Here is a 23,069-nt window from a genome sequence, read left to right as displayed (position 1 = left end):
GCCTGTTGGAGTGTGCCCGAGTACAAAATCTTGGGGTGTATTTTATAAATATGAATTCTGACAAGATCATCTATATAAAACAAAACACCTATGGGGCTTGATGAGACTAGAGTAGTAGGTAGCTTCTCTGGTTTTGTTCACCAGAAAGTTTTCTTTGAAACACTTTGAATGATAGTAGGTAGCTTCTCTGGTTTTGTTCACCAGAAAGTTTTCTTTGAAACACTTTGAATGAATTATGATTCACCATGGTAAGGTTAAAGGAACAAGGCTCCTAGGATCAGCAATAGATACTCTTCTGGCTTCAGGATCTTCCTTAAGATCCAGCAGATATTGCTTTAACCAGAATCTCTAAGAAAGACAACCTTGCAGGGGTTTGGAGTAGGCCAGGAACCACATCTGTCTTACACAGCATGCTCTATCAACAGACACTGGACAGAACTAACCAATCCTTTGCAGTATAAACAGCATCACCAGTTGGTTAGCACTGATTTCTCAGGCAAAGCTAATCTTGGAGATAGCTGAGCCTACATTTTCTCCTATTAGATACAGGCAAGAGCTTTTCATGTCATAGGGCATGGATGACAAAAACGTCTGAGAAACTGTTTCCTGTATCTAATATATCATACACTATAGTATGTAAGTGAAGACATATATAAATATAACCTGCAAAGTCCATTTTACCATCCTGCATGCATATTATTTCAGGGCTGATTGCTTGGTATTGAAAAACCAAATAGAGGTCTCTCCACTTGGCAAGACTAGTTCTGCCTCTCTCTGAAATTACTAATTGCCTATATCACTTAATCTTGGGGAGGGGATTGCCTTTCTACATACTTCCATTATTTACTACATTATTCCATTATTCTGTCCTTTATTTTCAGTATAGCCAGGAATAACTTGTAAGTCACATTTAAATAACTCCTACAAAGAAGAAATCACAAAATTCTTCAATATACAACAAAATGAGGTCACTAGGGATCCATAATGCATGTTACTTACATTTGTAAAGGAGCCCGAAATAGACGCAGTAATAATTCTCTATATATTATATTTTGTAGTATTTCTTGTATTTTCTTTGATCTTCAGAAGATCTCTAAGGAAAATTAAATTTTACAAAATTCACACTGGCCAGGGAAGCAGGTAGGAAACCTCCAAACCTTCACACTCGCTTCTCTCCTCTAAACCCAGTCAATCCCCAGTCTCATCCCCAGCTCTGTTGCAGACAGCTATGGCCTTCCTCCCTCTCTGCCCCCATTCTCAGGGTACCAAGCTGATCCTGCTTTCCTCCCTCCTATGGAGCTCTTCATGTATGTGTCAGTGGGCCTGACACATACATGAATGACAAGAAGAAAAAGAAGTTGTATGGCCCATGGTCAATTAGTCCTCTTTTAGAGGTCACTGAACTTCTTTTGGGGGTTTCAGGAGCCCATCTCTTGAATCTCTTGTTAACTGCTTCAAGGCTGGCATATGGTCAGTGAAGAGAACAGCAGAGTACCCAGAAGAGGGTCCATCAAAGACCCCATGATAAAACCTAACAGGTTGAAAAGTTCCAGAACATAAGTAAGAAGACAATAATTGTACAAGTTCGTGGTGAACATTAAAATACAAAGTTTCATGAAATAAATGTTTACATGATGATTAACATGAGTCAGTATCACATAAGGTTAAATATAAGTTAAATGTGATTGTGGGACAGGCTGGACCATGTACTGGAGCTCTGTAGAAGCATAAGGTAACTGTAATTAGCTGTTTCGTTACAACAGACTCCTGCATAAGGAAAAAACAGCGGGAAGATTTGTAAAAGAATCCAGTGTTGGGCTGTCACATATAAAGGCCTTTGTATATTTATTTCAAATATCAATACCAACCATTATTTAATGAAAATAACAAGCCAGCTACAAGATGAGCAAAATAAGATAAAAAATTAAGTTTGGAAATATTTGAAAAGGAAGAGAAATTTTAAAAATTGTATCTACTCCATAAATGACCATATCTAGTATTTGAAAACATGACACACATGTTTTTTCCCCCAAAAGAAATGATTTTTTTATTAACATCTTTAAAAGTATGCTCCCAATGATGGTGTCTTCCTTGCTTTCTCTTCAATGGGCACTTCTCAAGAGCATTCTAGGACAGTGGTTTTCAACCTTCCTAATACAGTTCCTCATGTTGTGGTAACCCTCAACTATAAAATTATTTTTGTTTCTACTTCTTAACTATAATTTTGCTAACACTATGAGCCATGATGTAAATATTTTTAGAAATAGAGGTTTGCCAAAGGGGAGGCTACCCACAGGTTGAGAATCACAGCTCTAGAATATCCTAAGTAACTATCTGAGGTAGTGACTGTTGTGTCAAAAGTAAATGATTTTAAAAAGTTTAAAGTGAACAATCTAAAATGGTTTCCTATTAACAGGACCTTTTAAAAGTCTCTACAACATTTTTGTTCATACAGTCAACCAGCAGGTAAAAGATGAAAGCAGTCACTCATGTCAAATTTGCAATAAAAATTTATATCCAATGTAAACTGAATTAACAAAGAAGGCTAAAGCCAACTCTTAGCTCCTTCTGCTGACAGGTAAATGACCAGCTTGCCATACTAATACCAATAAGCATATTTCTTAACATCATGCTATAAATTCGTTGTTTAGAGAAGTAGTTTGTAAAGCAAGGCAATCACATTAAATGAGTCTTTAAGAAATACTGCCTCTAGAATTTCTTCAAAAGCATGTATGCCTTCTGCCAGGGAAGCAGATAACTGCAGATCTTACCTCTCCTTTCTTCCAATCCAACACCCCATTCTCATGCCCCACTGTGCAGCAGACCACCTGCTGTGGTCTCACCTCCCTCTCTACCCCCATTTTCAATGAATCTTCTCCTCCAACTTTGCTTTCCCTGACTCATTGCTTGGCCTAGTCCCCAGCTCTAGCAGGCATTCCCTGTGTCATTCCAACCAGGAAGGCAAATAGTCCAACCATGAATTCTCATGTCTCCCTCCTCACCTTGAAATCCAACCTCCCAGGCTCACCCCCAGTTCTGTAGTAGACTACCTATTGTGGCTTCTCCCCATTCTCTGAAGGGACTAAGCAGATCCTGGTGGAACACCCTGATTTCCTCCCTCCTGTGTACCTCCCCCAAGTCCATCCTCATTCCTAAGTATCAACTCCCAATATCTAGAAAGAAATTTTACCCTGAACTCCCAGTGACCACACCTATCAGAATTCCAGAAGAATTCCCTACTAGGTAACATAATCTCCTACGAACCAGAAAGAGCAACAGAAACCAAGGATCAAAACACCCATCCAAAAAAGACAACACCAGATATCAACACTTAGAATTATAATCTTCCCAAACCCAGATGTCTAGACACTAGCATAAAAACACAATCAACAACAGCCAGGACAATACATCTCCACTAGAGCCCTGCAACTCTACAATGGTATTCCTTGAGAATTACAACACAGCTGAAGTACAGAACAAAGACTTTAAAATAGCCTTTATGAATAAGATAAAGGTCCTTTAAAGAAAATTAATAAATCCTTCAAAGAAATCTATGAAAACACAAACAGTGAAAGGAAGTGACTAAAACAATTCAAGACTAAAAGTGGAAATAGAATCAATCAAGAAAACCCAAACTGAGGGAGATCTAGAAATAAAAGTTTAGGAACTCGATCAGGAAACACAGGGGCAATTCTCACCAGCAGAATACAAGAGATGGAAGAGAGAACCCCAGCTACTCTTCTAAAATAAGGTAAAATAAATGAGTACCTCTGCTAAATAAAATGTTAAGTCTAAACAAATCCAAGCACACAAAACATCCAGGAAATCTGACACACACACACACACAAACAAAAACAAAAACAAAAACAAAAACAAAAACAAAAACCCTAATTTATAAATAGAGGAAGGAGAAGAAACCCAGGTCAAAGACACAGAGAATATTTCCAACAAAATCTAAGAAAAAAAAATTTTCTCCAACATAAAAAGGATATGCTTATAAAGGTACAAATACATACATCAAATAGTCAAAACACTAAAAATACAGAACAAAGAAAGAACATAAAAGCTGCAACAGAAAAAAAAACAAGCAACATATAAAGGCTGACTTATTACAATTACTTATTACAATTACAATTACAATTACAATTACACTGACTTTTCAGTGGAAACTCTAAAAGCTAGAAGGGCCTGGATAGATGTTCTACCAACTCGAGGAGAACACAGTTGACAGCCCAGACTTCTATACCCAGCAAAACTTTCAAACATAATAGATGAAGAAAGATGTTTCATGATAAGACCAAATTTAAGCAAACCCAGTCCTAACAGAAGACTCTAGAAGGAAAATTTTAACAGAAGCAGATAGTCACACCCAAGAAAATATAAGGAACGAGTAATATCAATCTAAAATAACCAAAGGAAGAGGGAGGGCTGGGGTGAGGGCACACAGCTACAACAAAGTAACAGGAATCAGCAAATATGGCTTATTCATATCTGGTAACATCAATGGTCTCAACTGTCCAACAAAAAGAACCAGATTAACAGATTAGACTCTAAAAACAGGATCCAACTCTTCTGCTGCATCCAAGAAACATGTCTCGCATCATCTGAAAAATAAGCAGAACTGATCAAAATGAAGATTGGAAAACTAAGATTGGGTCCTATATACTATATCTTTCCACCTGGAAAGCCCTATTGAGACAGGTCAGAGAGGGAGAGCAAGCTTATTCGGAAACCTCTGCCATTGTATTTCCAACCTTGCCTTGAACTAGAACCATAGTCCTGGTTTCTACCATAACTCTCCATCCTTATCAAGTCCCACATGCAGATCCTGGTGTTCCTTTGTTTCCAAGCCTATTGGGAGAAATTCACACTTAAGAATCCTTGCTCACAGCTTGAAGATTTGCTATTCAGGGGCCACCACCTTCCCACAGACTGGAGGCCCCTGCCAAGTCTAGTGCTATAACAGAGGGGACTCCAGAGGTCAGAAAAGATTCAATTTGTCTTTACTTCCTTTTGTTAATTAAGGCTTTGTCTACTCTTTGGCCATTTGTGTTTTGGTCTAGCCTTTTTATTTCATCATTAGAGGACACGTGAGTACTTCTCAGCAATAGGAAGCAGGCAGCAGATCTATCAGGCTACAGGAAGTTTGCCTGAGGGGAAGTCATTACTTTCCTGAAAGCAATTCTAATTTTTGTACACGTTGGCATTTTCTCAGAGAGGATTTCAAGCTCTCTGGCATATAAGTGGAATTTTCTGTTATACCAGGTTTGGCCATGAGAACCAATTTATATAGAGTATAAATTCCTTTGCTATATCTTAATCTCTCTTGTCATGATTTCATGTTACCTGGCTGTATTGGAGCACATATACATGGAATTCCCTCCGTAAATATCATTTAGTTCTTAACCTCTAGGTAAAGAACTTTACACAAATGTCTTTTCTCTGCCCTGCAAGAAACATGCACCACTATGACATTAAAACACCCCCTAATGCTGTGAAAGATGTACAGTAAGGAATATAGGATATTAGAACATCAATTTTTAACTCTACACACAGGGAGACAGCTGCATGATTTGGTCAAAATCCTTACTCACAGGATCAAACAGAGAAATGTTTTCTATATTCGGTCCAGCATCTTACCACCCTATCACCATCCTTTCTCCCTTGCCTGTTAGCAGTAAGACTTCTGTAATGGATGTCTTAATTTGCACTCCCACTAGCAGTGAAGAAACTTCCCTCTTTCCCCACATCCTCTCTAACACTTGTCAGATTTCTTGATAATAGTGTTTCTGACTAGGTTGAAATGTTTACTTTGAAAAAACTCAGTATGGATCGTGGTCATCTTCACTAGTCACTCATCGCCCTTTAAAACCCAAGCTGAATGCCACAAAGATAAACACCCACACAGTGAAACTGAATCAGGTGTCTAGGCTGAGTTCTAAACAGAAACCCCTTAAACTCTGAAAAGCTGTTATGAGATTTATGGCCCAGTCCTAGGCCACTGGGTCCCTTGCAGTGGAGGGTTAAAGGGTTGTTCCTTTGTCTCTTTTCCTTATACACTTTACATTTCTTCTTGACATGTTCTTCATTCCTCCTGTGCTAAGACCCACCAAACTCGTCTTGGAAGTTGATAGATTTCTCCTTCAGAAGTTGGACTTTGCACAGCTTTCACTGTGCACCGTGACCTGGGTACATTCTTCATCCATGCTGGAAGAGTTCCCAGACCCTGTGTCTACTTAGCTCACTCTCTTCTGAAATGACTGGACAAAATAAGATTTGAGTTTTGTATGCCCAGTATCTGAGTGGGCATTTGTCAGGACTCCAGCTTTTGCTTAGCCTGCTGTTAGAAGGAACCATGAATAAACCCTACATGGATAGCATCAAAGTATGTTTAGTGGTGGGAATAGGAGCAGACAAGAGATGAAGATGCATGTTAAGAATGACTTGGAAAAGACCGAAGTCTTCAGGCTTAAGGAAGAACTCCTCTCAGCCTCGGTCTATAAAGGGAGACTACTGCTTAGTAAACTCAATGATGCTAACGGCCTGTTATTTGAACTACTTGAGTAAATTAAACAAATAACCCATAAGATGGAGAAAATTTATTCCTCTGCTGTAGTAGTTCATTTTGTAGTCAACTGGACAGGGTTCTCTTTCTTCTATTTTATAATAGAGACCACAAGTAAAAGGTTCAGGGAGGGATGTGTGAAAGCAATTGCCTTTCTTCTGTTTATGACTTTCAAATGCATCAGATCCCTACCCTTCCGTCCCTGGTCTCAGTCTCATGTTTGCATCCCAGAGTTTCTACTGCCAGAAACTGGAATAGGGAGAAATGCTCTCCAGCTCTAGGTCCTTTGTACACAACCCACACTGTGAAAATTTTAAATATATAAAAAGCATACTCCTGGCTCCAGGGGTACCTTATCAGTTACAGCGGGGGAGAGGATGTTTTCCTATCTTGATCTGCCTTTATGCTGTAAGATTTATTGCCTGTGGGGGCCTCTGGATCACCCCAGTTCATATAAACAGGAAACACACTTTCAAGTAAAGAAGAGAAAGAGAGAAAAGGCCCGAGTCAGCTGAAGGTCCATTGTACAGGGACAACTAGGATGTTGCGAAATTTCTATTTCCCAAGATGAGATGACTGTGGACTTCCAATGGGCTTGAGTTTGTACAATGCAAATCACAGTTCCCAGAGTCCCATAGTGGAAGTGTATAGGTTCAAAGTTAAATGGAGTGGTCGTGGCCTATGGCAGGCACTAAAGTGAGATGTTAATCAATAGGGGTCATGTTCCTTTGTGATAGGGCGGCCCTGTCAATAGTGAAGCATTGTGGGAACAAAACAGGTACCTGAACACCATGCAGTACAACAGCAAGCAAGGTGCTGAGTCAAACTCAATGACGTAACAACGTGTGAGACCGTTGGACAATAATTTATAGAAAGTTGAGCCTGTGCTGCCACAGTAAATTCCCATCCTCACACATCACACCCCCCCAAAAAGGACATGATCAAATGTTACATTTTCCTAGCTCTATACTTTTTATCTTTCTACATACAGTACATACTTTACAATATGAAGTTACATACTTTTAGCTAGTTCTAAATCTTTATTTCACTGTCTACTGCTAATAATAGATACCAAGAGGTTACAGATTACAAAGGAATTATTATGTTACAGTGTTTCTAAATCATATGCTGATAAGTGCTTGTCTCTCTCCAAACCCTCCAATGGATATTTATGAACCATAATGCCAATGTCCTAAGATTAAATTCCATTGAATAAGATTTAAATTTGTCTATCGAATCTAACTATTGAGTAGAAAAAAAATCTGTTTTCAACAAGTAAGAGAAAAAGTGGTGGGGGCATCATAGATACATACACAAATAAGAGGAAAACAGCTTCTATTTGATGTGGTTAGTTTGGTTGTAGATAGACAACTGATCTGGAGATACACAATGATTGAAGTGCATGAAGAGCCTGCCATGTTATAGAAATTTTAGGAAATATTTTCTCAAAACAAAACAAAAAAATGATTCGAGTCAGAGAAGATTTACAAGTAAGTGCATGAGCAAAAAGACTGCTGCGTGAGAGAGAAAAAATAGGAAAGAGAAGAGGAGATAAGAGACAGGATGAGGAAGAGGAGAAAGGAAAGGGGGAAGGGAAAAGGAGAGGAGAGGGGAAGAGAGAGAAAGGGAAGAAATATTTGGTTCAATAAGAGCAAAAGCAAGCATGCCAATTGCATATGAAAGACTAATGGTAATAGAAAAGGGATACCAGTCACATTAAACAAGAGCCTTCCCTACTTTAAGACTTTTGATTTTGATTTTAAAAGTTATAAGTTGATCTACAGAGATGTGATAAGTTGCTTCACATCTTTTTGTTGTTGTTGTTGTTCATCTTTTTTTTTTCCCAGAGTGAGAAATCTACTATTTCAGAAGATAAAATACCTCTGGAATGTGTCTGTAGAAATGAGCTACTGAAATTGAGGCAAAAAGTATTCAGTTAATTAGGAATCTTAGAGACTAAGAGCTCCACAGATGTTGGCTTGATGAGCAAGACTGTAACTCATGTGAGAGGTTGAGTCAAGAAACGAATGGTAGCTTACTGACTTGGACCATGAAGCATAAATAATTTTACAGAAGAGTGATCATGCGGTGGTCTAGAAATAGGAGCAGGTATTTAGGAGAACACAGTTAATTTGGGGTCGATTGTATGTGGCACCTGGAAGAGAGCGAGTGAGCCTCAGTAAAAATTAAATGGGGGAATTTTCAGATGTTGAATAGATTTCTCCCATTGAAATAACCTGAAAATATTCAGGGGAAGGAATTCAGAAAATACAGAAACGAGAAAGTTAGGAGGGATAATGGGATTGAAAGGCCATTGAAGAAAAGGCCAGAGGAGAGCAGTCAGCAGGGAGTAAGGATGACTAGCCCATAGTAAGGGCTCATGCAGAAGCTGATGTTTAGGGATGAGGCCAGTGAAGAAAGAGGCAGAGTGAGAAGAAGATGCAGCTGAATCTACCACTGGAAAGTTGTTCCAGAAACTGTGAAGGCTTATGGAAGATAGCTGGCCATCTCCCTCCACTCAGATGGCAGCTCAATGGAAATAGAATGAAAAGAAGCACAAAAGTATTGCAAATAGGAGTTTGGGACTGAGCTGAGAAGAGTTGGTGTGGTAAGGCTTCCAAAGTAAGTAGAAAGGTAGAAAGGGGATGTGGCTTTTCCTGAGCATCTTTTAGCTTCCTTGCACATTGCAGTTCTATAGCAGAGATGCTTCTCGTATCTCTACCATCCTGCCCCAATGGACATTGTGAGTTGTGGGAAGCCACATGTGCCATTGCAGGGTGGCGCTGGCTACTGCTGGCCACCATGCATACATAGGCAGTAAAGTTTTTTTTTTTTTTTTTGCCAAGATGAGGTTTTGAGAATTAACCAATCAGATGAGAGACAAGTTAACCAATTAGATGAGAGACAAGTTAACCAATCAGATATGTAGACATGCAAATGAGGTGGTAAGCATAACCCATGCATAATCAATCCAGGTGTGAGACACGCCTCTCCTAGGCCTATATAAGCAGCACCAGTTCTGGGCTTGGGGTCTCTTCGCCTCTGCAATCAAGCTCTCCCAATAAACATGTGTGGAAGTATCCTGTTGCAGCATCATTCTTGCTGGCGAGTCGGGTGCACACAAGAGTGAGTCATGTGACTATGCTTATTTATTTTCATTGTCTACTAAGAAGTTCAATAAGTACAACTTTGGTCTGCTCCTACTACCCTTTAAGCCATTCATGTGCTTGGTAAAATAAATTGTCGACTTCAACTTAACTTTTAGTGATCTTTCTGCCTCCAGTCATTAATTTTCCTTACTTAATTTCCCCCACTATGATTGCTTTTAAAGATAGGTCCAGTCTGCTCTGTTTAAGAGACTGTGCTTAAATATAAAGCATTTTAATCAGTGATTACTTCAAGCTTTATACAAAGAACATACTTGAGTACCGAGTTACCAGGCACTTGAGAATGAACACTGATTACAATAGTGCTCTTAAGCACACTAATGATTCTAGAAGTCACACATATTGCCAGGTTTGTGTCTTGTATATTCCTTAACATTGATATGAAAGTGGTCCAGGCATGCTTAGGCTTCAAATTTCCATATGCCTAATAGTTAATACGAGGCACAAACCCAAATGCTTTTGAGAGTTATAAGAAGGACCACTAATAGTTATTCCAGACAATAGGATATGTAGATTGAGTAATTTTACTATAGGCTTATGTTCAAAATTGCCTCCATTGTCTAAGGAAAAACTTCAGTTGTGTTTTTGTCTTTTGCTATTTTTTTTAAACAGGAAAAATTATTTTTATAGGAGATGGTTGAATTCCAAAGGCATTTGAAAATGCCCATCAGTGAATTGATAAGGGATTATGAAGCTACTAGTAGTGATGGCCAGAAACTCCATACCAGTCAATCACGTAGCTGCTTAGCTCATTAACCTCATGGTGAAATGGCGCCTAGAAATAGGAAGAGAACGGAGAAATTGAATTTAGAGGGCTGTTGTGTTATCTTCTCTGTACCACTGAAATTTATTTTCACTTGACTGCAACTGCTCAGTAGGAAAGAAGGTCCCGTGCATTAGAAGTACACAGTATAAAACACACACAGACCCTATGACCCACGTAGAAATTGAAACCATTAGGCTGGAAACCTACAGCAGTGGCCATTTTGGATGTCAGCTTACACTAGAGTACAGTAACTCATTTCTCCTGTCAAGTAGCCTGTTCTCACTCCTGCCTCCCACTGAAACCAGAGCAAAGTACAGAGTCCAGGTCAACTGGGACAGAGTAGGAGAAGAAAAGAAGTTTCTGATAGAAATGTGGACTTGTAATTTCCTCATCCTAAATAAAATCCTCAGGCCCACCCACACTGCAAGGCTTTTCCCGGCACTCAAATCTGGACACTTTCATTAAGTATATTTAAAGGGCATGTGCGAGTTGAAGTTTTTAAGCTCACTAGTCTGCCTCACCCATTAGGAGATGGTTCTAAAGACTTCTTGAAAGCTTTGTCTATTTATAAGCATAACTCTGCTGCCCCACCCCATCCTGCGAAGGCTTGTTCCTGAGAGTCACAGTGACACAGATAAGAATAATTCTTACTTCGATCCTCTGTCTTATACAACTGAGGACCATTTGGTCCCCAAGAATTGGGGCCAGTAGAGCATCAGGCCCACAAATATGACACAACAAAACAAAACAGCTGAATATGGAGCTGAAACCACCACCACAGCAAAGCAAACCAAACAGGGTCCTCCTATTTGAAATAATTCACCGTAAGCTGGCCCAGGCATCCAGGTGACTTCCATCACGGCAAGCTCTCCTCTATATTGGATGCCAAAGCATTTCCACATCGGCTCAAACTCAAGAACAGCCCAGACGGTTTGGATTCCATCGATTGAGCATAGTCTCTCTTCAGATACCTAGATGTTAAAATTTAAAATTTGCTAACTTGAGACGGAAGTTAATGAACAAGTATCAAATTCCCTGTAAAATATGAGAGCATAAACATACCGTAATTCAGACCTGCTAACCATGGGAAATGGAATAACCTTTAAAAATCAAATAAATGTTAGCTCTGCTGCTGGAAGAGCGATTTCTCAAGCCATAGGATGTGTTATCACCTTCTTTGTTTAAGTTTTAACTAGAAAAAAAAATTAGTTTTATTTTCTCTTTGATTACCTATACATTCTTTTCCCTACAGTCTCCCCTTCCTTACCTCCTAATACTACCCTATTTTGGTCTCCTCTAGAAATGGCTCACTATACATCCACTGTGTTTATATGTATACACGTGCTTACATATGTACACACATGCCTTATACAGTATACATATGAAGGAGGACATTTGGACTTTTCCTTCTGAGTTTGGGTAACCTCACTAAGAATTATTCTTACTAATTTTCACAGTCAGTCTGCAAGGGCAGAACTACCACTGAGCCCATTACACAGCAATGAAACTGAAGCTACGTAGTGAAAGTAATAAGCTGGACAATTTCCTTAACAGCACAAACTGATGAGTGAAAAGCTACAATTTAAATTAGGAATTTTAGCCTCCCAAACCTAGAACTCCTAAATTTATTAGTGACATCCCCCCAAATGGGAGAATACAAGTATTTTTATTCATATAGTATGTGTAAAATAGATCATCATTAAAAAGATTTCAGTTAAAGGCCTCTCTAACTTCCTGGTACTCCAGGAGATATCTTAACTAACATGTGGTTGGCATTATGAACTCAGAGCTTTTGACATGACATTTATTAGTAATAAATTTTCCTCCACACTTTGACCTCATGGCTCCAGTATGAGTCAACGCCTTTAGTTCTGAAGGGTTTTGTTTGTTTGTTTGTTTGTTTGAGAAAATGGGTTTCCATTGTTTCCCCATTAGAATTCTATATTTCATTAAAAGAAGGAAACAGGATTGGAATTTTCCTGTATATAGTCAATAATGTGACAAAGCCTAAGTTTGTCCTCTTATGGTTTTGTAAAGTAGTGTCTGAGTTTATTCAGACATTATGGAAATCATCACAACTTCTGCAAGTAAATTATCTCTTTTCTGTCATTGTATAAGTAGCCTCATACTTTATCTCTCAGGGAAACTATAAGATAGGAATTAATCCGGGAAATTTTGTTCATGTGTATTTCTTCATGATAATCAACTAAATGGACAGCTATTAGCCTGACACAAATCAATCAGAAAGTATTCATTGATCAGATGTAGTAACTCCCCAGGTCTTTAAAATTCCACTGTGCTTTTCCAGAGACACTTGTCTGTATCTAGACATCCTATGAAATTCCACCTGAAGTTCAAGGATAACTTTTCAATTATTTCCAGAGTAATCATGGGCTGCAGTTTCTCCAGTAAGAACAGAGTTAATCCCTGGAGCATCGTCTCCACTTCTCTGAAGCCTTGTGTGTGGAATAAGTGGATTGAGCAGACACGGGTGCTCTCCTCTCAGAGCTTCAGGTTGTTTTCCTTTCACTGTGTCTTACTAATTGTTACCCAAGAGAGTGACACCTATCATTTGCTTCAGGCCCAGCTACCAAGAGACTAAAACTCACTGGGAAACCATTAGCTACTATTAATCATGGAAGACCATATAATTAAAGACAACAAATATTTCAAGACAAGAAGGTGTACTTACATCAAAGTTGCAAAGGACCTTCTATCTCCACCCAAAACAGCCAGGTCAGTGGGCTTCAATAGAAGGGAAAGAAGGGAAAGAAGTCCACATTTCACAGGTTAGCTCAGCAAACTCTTCATAGGCAAGGTTTCCTCTAACTAGACAAGATGCTTGAGGGCAAGACCTGGACTCTGGAGGAGTCTGTCTTCTCAGCCTCTACAGCTGAAGATGCTCTCCTGCTCACTCCCACCTCAGTCTCCAACATGTAAAACAAGGATGATAACAGCCATATCTACTGCAGTTATCCTGAGAATCAAATCAGGTACCCTCTCTTGCTGTTCAATTCAGGGCCTGGCATGAAGTACGAATTTCCTTAAATATAGCTTATTATTTTATATGAAATCCTAGTGCTAAGAAATTATGAGCACACTGTATGAAGGCCAAAGGGGGAGTAGTGGAATAGAAAGGGTTAAATTGGGATGGAAGGACAGAAGGACAGGGTAGAAGATGAACTAAAGGATGGATGAATAACATTAATGACCTTTCTAAAAACAGGTTATAAAGCTAGCTACTACTGTAGACTCTTTAAATACACACACACACACACACACACACACACAACCTTATAATGGAACAAGTCATTTGGAAACACCACACTCTAGTAAATAAAATCTTCAAAACAAGGAATCAGTTGCCTCCTTTGTAGTTGATGGCCACTGATCCCTATAGATTATAGTCCTATAGACCCATCCTTAAACATTACAGGCCATTGCCAATGTTACTGGCTTATTTTCCCTGACCCCCATCCCAATTTGACAGTAATACTCTATTGCTGAAGATATCATGTACTTGAGTCTCAGAGCTTGAAGATACCAAGCTGGTACTAACCTGAAAACTTCATCCCCATTTACTAGCATGTATAATGCTGGAAGGAGCTATGCATACTATCATGAGAAAAAAGGAACCATCAGTCTTACCTAGCCGTGAACCCGGTGCATTACTGTAATTTCTGGCCTGTCAAGACATTGTCCAGTGGTGCAAAAGTGACATGAACATGACATGAAGTGAGTGAGAGCAACCAATCTCTTTTTAAAACTTGAATTTTAGTCCTTCTCTATATGACAAAACTTATACCCGACACTACCATTGGACAATACTTGCTTAATGGGCATAGTATTAAAGTGACTCCTTCTGATTTGTCACTATATATATTTATATCACAGGATATATATGTTATATATCACATGATATATGCTATATATCCCATGAAAAAATGCTATACATCACATGATAAATATGCTATATATCACATGACACATGCTATATATTACATGATATATCTGCTATATATCACTGTACTGGCTGGTTTTGTGTGTCAACTTGACACAGCTGGAATCATCACAGAGAAAGGAGCTTCAGTTGAGGAAATGCCTCCATGAGATACAACTGTAAGGCAGTTTCTCAATTAGTGATCAAGGGGGAAGAGCCCCTTGTGGGTGGGACCATCTCTGGGCTGGTAGTCTTGGTTCTATAAGAGAGCAGACTGAGCAAGCCAGGGGAAGCAAGCCAGTAAGGAACATCCCTCCATGCCCTCTGCATCAGCTCCTGCTTCCTGACCTGCTTGAGTTCCAGTCCTGACTTCCTTGGTGATAAACAGCAGTATGAAAGTGTAAGCAGAATAAACCCTTTCCTCCCCAACTTGCTTCTTGGTCATGATGTTTATGCAGGAATAGAAACCCTGACTAAGACAATCACTATAGAGAGAGATTATATATCCATTATTAACATATCAAATATCAACATGTTATGTTGATTTACTTAAATATAATCTATATATTATCGTACAACCCTCATCAGAGAATATAAGATTCTTCTCCTTGCAGTACACAGTGATTAACATAGAAACCTACAACTGGCCAAGGTACAATGAATAAGATACTTCAGAATCCTCAACCCTAAGGTTCAGTGATCATTATGAAAGAATAGGAAGAAACACTATAAGAGCCAGAGGCACTGGGTGAGTACAAGAAAACAGTGCCCTTTGAATACAACAGGGCAATAGCACATGTGAACTCTGAGCAATTGTTATAGCACAAGACCTGGGAATGCTCAGGTCCTACTAATGCCAAGCTGGAGAGAGGAAATGGGCATGAAGTCACACCCCAAGTCAAGGAGCTACTTGTAGCTCCTAGGAGAGGGAGTGTAGTTTTATCAAAGAATATAGCCCCCAGTAAGTTGACTAAACTCCACAGGAAGGTTCCCCCCATCCAACACTATATTGGCAGCACAAATTGGATTTGATTGGTGGGGGAAAGGAAGCAGATTTGAGTGAGTAGAGAATCCAAGGCAGGTGAGGAAGAGTAAATATGATCAAAACACAGTGCACAGAATCCCAAAGAAGTAATTAAAACCTTATAAATTTGGGGTATTTAGCAACATATCTAATGTTATGACTATATTGAGATAATTACATATGTATTATTTTCAATTAATTTCCATTCTTGTAATAAAGTTATATACCCATTGCAATACACCTTACACAGTTTATGATGATGTTCAAAATATAGTTTGCCAAGTTCTCTGCTTAAATGAGACATTTACAGTCTGAATATTTAATCTATTATCAGTAAAACGTTTTTTCCATTTTTTTCTGATGTAAACAGAAAATCCGTCATAAATTTGAATAAAAGATACAACACACTAATAGGGATATTACAAAATTCTACAGGGAATATGACAGAAAAGACATGGGACATTTAAAATATTGAGGGGTTTTCTTATAGCTCAGGCTATGATATGCTGGGTCAAGAATCACTTGAATTTATAAGAACAAGCAGTCATGCCAAAAGTGTCATTTCATTTGTCCAAGCAATACATCTTGTTCATTCTCCACTGTTGATTTATGCTTGCAAGGTTCAAATAGCCAGCCATTTTTCATTTATGATGTACAAGACTTTGAGTATTGTAAGCACTTTGAGAGGAAGAAGTTATCTGGGTGGTCGTGTGAAGGGAGAACATACAATTAGAAATGACATAGCCCAGGGGGGAGAAGAGTATGAGGGGTGTTGATCTGAAAACAGAAACTATACAAAGAAAACTAACTATACAAAGATCTCACACGATTGGATACAAAAATCAACAAATGATTGACAACATTGCGACAAAATAATTTGATGAGACCAAATGAAGATTTTTTTTTGTTCCACACACATCACTAATGCTGAAATCAAGAGCATAGAATATATATATATTCTATATATATAGAGAGAGATATACATAAATATCATATGTATACATAATATACATATACATCATATCTGTATCACACACATATCATTATATTTATTTGATTTTGAGTGTGAAATAAGGTCAATAACCAAGAGGGATGATTGCTGTTTCTGATCATGAGTCCACACCACATTCTGAAGCCTTAGAAAAAGGCGCCTACCAATGAATAGAGCCAGGCAAGAGCTAGCAAGAATCTGAACTCTTCTATTGCTTGGGGCAGTGAACACATAAGCCAACTGAAGCCAGGAAACCAGAGCCATCTTTTTCCACAATTATTATTTTGCATACAGAAATCACGAATCATCCCTAACCTGGCAGCAGAGGAGTATAAAAGTTTGAGAGGCATAAGAGAGCTCTGCAGCCTACAGGAATGCATGGGAAAGGTGGGAGAGCAAGCACTTACAGATGGACAGAGAACAACCATAAAGGATCCTTAAGGAGCAGGCAGCCCAAACATTCGCAGAGAAAAGTGAAAGGCATGATGGGAAAGGGCTTTTCAGAGTAGGACTGAAAAGAATGAACCTCGGGGCTTGAGAGAAGCAGTATTCTATCCAAAATGGCAGGTCTTTGGGAACAGATCCTGCCTTCAACTCTCCTATGTATCACAACTCCTCACCCTTCCCAAGTAGAAGTTGGTGTTGGGGCAAAAAAGAGTAGAATTAGAGTTGGTGATTTTAATTCACAGTGCTTTGAATTATACACAAATAAGCAAATGAGAAACCAAGGTGGTTAGGAGGTGGGAACAGAGACTGTGCAGAAGAAAGCTAAGGAAGAGGAAAAAGATCCTTTGGAACCTGTGGGAACAGTAGGAGAGGGGGAAGGAACAAACTTCAAGGGGAAAGGTTGACCTATGGACCCTTGAAACATTCCCAAACACAAAACATATGGATGCGGAAATAAATAATAGCAATTCGTAGAGCTGAAATGAACAGAGTTCCCCGTTTCCTGTGGAAATTTGGAGCCTACTCAAAACCCGGGTTGTGATTGCATTTGTTTTTCCCTACAAACGTTCGGGCGGCAAGAATGCTAATGCTAAATAATCTTGACGTTTTCATTTGCAGTCTCAGCTCAGTTCCAGAAGAGTTTCCCCCGTTCTAATTTTAAAATTCTACATTCTGAGAATTCGGATTCTGGAGGTGAAGGAGGCCAGCCCTTATCTGATTCATAGAAGCCAACTCTCTAGAGGAGCTGCTCTCGCCGGTGGGAATCAATTAAGCAACGTGGTCCACACACTCTGTATCCCCAGTGGGGTGATATTCTGGAGAAGTGGCCAAGGTCTCTGATTGAGAAATGTAGATTTCTCGGCTCAGCTCTCCAGGCACTGGAATGAGCCATGTCATGGGATCCTGCAGCTCCTTTAACACTAATAACGGTCCCTACCATTCAGATAGCCCTCAAGAGGTGGCATATCAGTGCTCACCTACATATTAGCATCTCCCGTAATTCTCACTATAGACTTTACCAATACTGTGTCTCCAGCTCTGCAAATTAAAATGTGCGCCTCACTGAAAAAAAATTTGGGGACATGCTTAAAGTCACCTCTCAAGTAAGTTCTTCTATTTCCAATTCTCTTCTGCAAAAACATTTGAGAAGACATCTTATACTATAAAAGGTTACATTGTATGGGACCAAAGAAATGATCAGAAAATAATAAAAATATGCTAACAGTGTGTATTGGTGATTAATCAGAATTATGTTTGCTTTTCACCATTAATATACATAAAAACATATGTATAAGTACTGTATACAGTCATAGTGGATCTACTCTGCTTTGTTTATTATGACAAATATGATATTTGAAACCAATATTTTAAGAAAAGATTTTGGAAGAAATTTTAGAACTTAAGATATGAATATCTTATGAATATGCCTGGCAGTGGTAGTGCACGCCTTTAATCCCAGCACTAGGGAGGCAGAGGCAGGCGGATTTCTGAGTTTGAGGCCAGCCTGGTCTACAGAGTGAGTTCCAGGACAGCCAGGGCTACACAGAGAAAGTCTGTCAAAAAAAAAAAAAGATATCATGAATATGAGAGAGGCACACATGTTCCATTAGACAAAAATCAGACCTTCTGAGCTTGCAGTAGTATAGACTCTTGTGGTTGAGATCGGCTGGTACATTATTGGCCTCCTTGCTATAACAAAAATACATGACAAAAGAACATTAAGGATGAAGGGACATACATAAAAGCTTTCAAGAATATCAGTTTGAAATTAAGTGTCAATATTTACACAGTAAAAATATCATGACTCCCAGCCACCTTTCCTCCACTTGTTTGCTATGTCCCAGGAGGGGGGGAAAAGATCAGAAAGAACTTCTCTGAAATGTTACTTTATAAAATTTCAAAAGCACCTCAACTGCAACTCAACAGAAAGAAAGAAAAAAATCACTAGTCTGGTTTGCTTGGGACCTAGAAATCTTGAAATCGGGAGCAAAGGCTTTCAGCCACTGATTTGAACCTAATGATGCAATGGACAATTTTCACTGAAGTGTTTCAGAGCTGCCATTCCGAGTAGAAAGTAAAAAATAAATAGGACCCCATGGTATGCATTGCTTCACAGAGAACTTCAGGGAAGGCAGATTTCATACCCTCTGGGGAACGAATGTCCATTTGTGAGTTCAACCCAGCATTCCCAGAGAACAAAGTCATTCCAGGACTAACTTCAAAGGGGCTCATATAAGCAGAACTTGCAAAGCAGTATGTCAGAACACACTGAATCAATAGGTAACTTAAGTCAATTATACCAATATCACTAGCTAGGCAATAAAGGTGAAAATAATCCCATTTAGGGATTTCCATTGTTCCTTCTCTCACAAACAGGGGGAAATTACAGTATTATCTGTGGTGTTGACTATTGAGATGAGAATCTTACAAGTTCTGGGTGAGGCTTAAATTAAGTGCATTTAGCATGGACCAAGGTGGGAGCCTGGGACATGGGTGATGGGGAGGGAGTCACATGAACTGATCATGACTCGGTTTAAATTACTTGCTTTAGTGTTTAATTAATGACATTGTGGCGTCTATTGAAAATAGCAAAGTCTCCAACTCCCTTAATAGTGTCAAATCCAGGATTTTGAGTCTCCACCTCCAAGGTTCTGTTTAAACTCTAGTTCCATGAATTACAAAGAAGCAAGTTTTTTGTTACTTGGGTTAAAACCTGTTTTTCCACCCCAGTGACTAAGTGTGCTGTGAAAAGAAGAACCAAATGTAAGAATGTGGAGTGGGGACAGGTCAGAACCTAATAAAGGGGCAAGCTTGTCACAGCCACAATGCACACCGGATCATCTGAAGCCATGCTTACAACCCCCTTAATAAGCGCCCAGGAACAACAGACTTAAAAGAAGAGGCCCCGCAGAGACCTCAACATTGGCATGAAAATTAAAGAACAGAGAAAAGGATAATGCTACCGGTTTAAAAAAAATAATTATCCATTGCCTTCACTTTTGTATTCTAAGAAAGGTTTTTAAATGTCATTTTCTCAAAAGCATGCCTAATCCATTTCCAGCCTGAAAAAAAATACACTTTACATGGGAAAAAGGTAAAATATTTGCTAAATTACAAAACCCCCATGGGAAAACCGGCTCCTCCTAGCCCCGCTGCCTGCTGGCTTCCACCTTCCAGCCACCAGCTTCATTTGAGTCAAGAGTGCTACTGTTGATTCACAGAAGAAAAGGAATTGGTAAATGATACATAAAGAGTCTGTGTTGTTTTGCTGCGCTAAAGGTACAAAAGCTTAACGACCCAAACTGCTACATTACATTCAAGGAAAGCTTTGAAACTTCACATGAGATTAGGTGGTGTGGTGTGAGCACTTACTTCTAAAGCCCTAGGAAGTATTCCTACTTCAAAAATCTTACTGAAGTGGGTTTTCTTTGTTTTCTATCAGCTTCTTCATCTTTTTTTCTTTCAAGCTCAATCATTCCAAAGTTAAATATTAAAAGAGTTGCCTTTTTAACTGATTTTATTTTACTAATACTAAAACAGTATTGCTCTTTTTTCTTATATCTTATGACAAATAAGAGTATTTCTACTGTGGCTTAAATACTATCAATTTTTCTGAATGAGGTTACTGTGAATAAATATAGTGGGGTTACAGATAATTTATCTTCACAATAACAGGTAAACAAAACATGTTGCAAAGTAGCCCCAAACTGACTGTTAAAGAACCTGATGGAATATCAGTGTCCTGTGCATTAAGAACCAACTAAGGCACCAAGTTCCCAAGTGAGCTTGATTGTTTGTTGCTTGTCATCAAAAGCCACGCTGAAGCTGGCGGTGGGGAATAACATGCTGGGCTAGGAGAGAGGTGACCCAAGACCAAACTTAGTTTTACCACTAAGTCTCGAAAACCAAAATCTAGAGCAAGTTTTCTCTGTTTTTCATACCTGAACTTCTTTTCCTAAAGTAGGAATGACTATGGTATCCTGTCATGGCGATGTTACAGAATCTTGGTGAAACCTTCCCCCCACCCCCCACCCCCGTAGAACGAATCCTAGAGTCATGAAAAACTTGAACAACATATGTTAGAGAGTCTGACTAGAGTTAGGATGTCAGAAACCCAAAGTTCTTCTTCTCTTGTGCCTCTCTCACCAACACGCACTTGGCATTGAGGGCAACAAGGAAAGGCTGTGAAGGGCACGCAGAGGTAGGATGTGTGTTGTGACTGAGGGCTGAGTAAGCTGGGAGGAAGCCACTGGCAGACACCCAGTGTCAACAGGAGCTTGGATTAACCGGGCTGCTGTGGGGATGAAGATAGGCAGATGCGGCCTGAGGATTCCAGAAACTCTACGGAGGAACACCGTTGAGTCATCCTTTTCCAGGGGCTCATGCAGTCAGTCTTCAGAGAGTTCAAAGGTCAACCAGCTGTAGGAAAGCCTCCAATGTTATGGTGCCAGAGTCCCCCAAACCTACCCTGGTTTCCAGAAACAAAAGCACTTGTCAAAGGATGTGGGAGTGTGAGGTCACCTAGGTCCCTGCAGATCTTAGGTAATGCTATTTGGGGAGGGATAAGCATCATTTTAAAAGTATTTTCCTGAATGAAAGTCAAGATGCTAGAGGCAAGGTGGGACTCACTGTATTCACAAGGAAAATAATCACAGCAAATAGCATGAAATAGGAGTGTTTGCTTAAAATGGAAGATGGGAAGCAAGTGTTTTATTTTCTAAATTTTGTCAATACTTTAATACTGGATTGTTAAACAGCAGCTAAGTGATCCAAAATGGGAAGAAAGTAACATGTGGTAAAGATGAAAAGAACATGCCAGAGTATCTGCTAAGATTCTTGTTCTGGTTTCTGTCTTAGGCAGGGTCTCTATTGGTGTGATGAAATACCATGACCAAAGCAACTTGAGGAACAAAGGGTTTGTTTTGCTTACACTGCTGCATCACTGTTTATCACTGAAGGATGCCAGGGCAGAAACTCAGAGAGGGCAGAAATCTGGCTAAAGCAAAGGCCATGGAGCACTGCTACTTACTGGCTTGCTCCTCGTGGCTTGCTCAGATTGTTTTCTTACAAAACTCAAGACCATTTACCCAGGCATGGCATTATCCACAATATGAGAATCCTGACAAACATAATCTCCCAAAAATCTACCACCTGAAGCATACTGCTGCTGTCCATGATAAATTCCCTCCCCCCACTGACATGCAACTACAGACTTTGTCACTGTCATTTTGAAGCAATTTTACCTCTGCCCACCACTAGAATTGAAGGGCATTCTGGTCACTTAAATTTATTTGTTCATTATATTATTGTCTACCACTAATAGTCTGTGGGGAATTGGAGGCTGGTCTCCAGTCAAGCTGAGGTCTGACCCCTGATGGTCATAATTCACCTTTATGACACGGTAGGCATTCCCTCATGCTCCTAGAACCCTGGCCCCTGCCTAAGTTACTGTTCCCCCACAACCCCCACAAGAGAAGCATGGTCAGTAGTCAGGTAGGCAATGGCCCAAGCTTCTGACCTTCAGGCTAAACTCCTCCCCAGTTACCTAGCAACAGTGAAGACCATAAAAATGGCTGTTCAGCACTACCTCACTCTCTTACCTCTTATGCTCTTACTTCTTGCCCCTCACTCTCTCCCCTCTCTCTGGTCAGTGTTGGGAACCTCTTCCCTTATCTCTCTCTTCCATAGCCCCGGGGCTACAGGGTGTGGCCCTGGGGCCCCCAGGTCAGGGGCTGCCCCTTGTCCACTCCCACCCCCAGTTGAGTGGGTCAGAGGCTTGGATGCCCACCCGGGGGCTGAGTGGAAAGTGTCTGGCAGCCCTCCTGAGTCCAGCTGCCCAGAGCATAGGAGGAACTCTGGCCAGACATGGGCTATCCTCCCCTCCCCCTTCCTTCCCCAGGCTCCTTTTTTTTTGTTGTTCCCACAATAGTCATTATATTAATGTCTACCACTGTGACAAAAGACCTTTAAGAGGCCATGTAAGTATATGGAGATTCTCTTACTAATGATATTAGATATTTCTGTCTATGAGCCTGTTCTCTGTTTCTAGGTTGAGGAAGAACTTCACAGGAGCAAAGCTGTTCATGTCATGGTAAGATGAGGAGCCAAGGACAATATATATTATCCAAGGGCATACCTTCCCCAGAGATCCATTTCCTTCAACAATATG

The sequence above is a fragment of the Mus caroli genome, unplaced genomic scaffold (assembly GCF_978045245.1).
Source record: "Mus caroli unplaced genomic scaffold, Mus_caroli_1 scaffold_15, whole genome shotgun sequence".
Lineage (NCBI taxonomy): Eukaryota > Metazoa > Chordata > Mammalia > Rodentia > Muridae > Mus > Mus caroli.
This window is presented reverse-complemented; position numbering follows the sequence as displayed.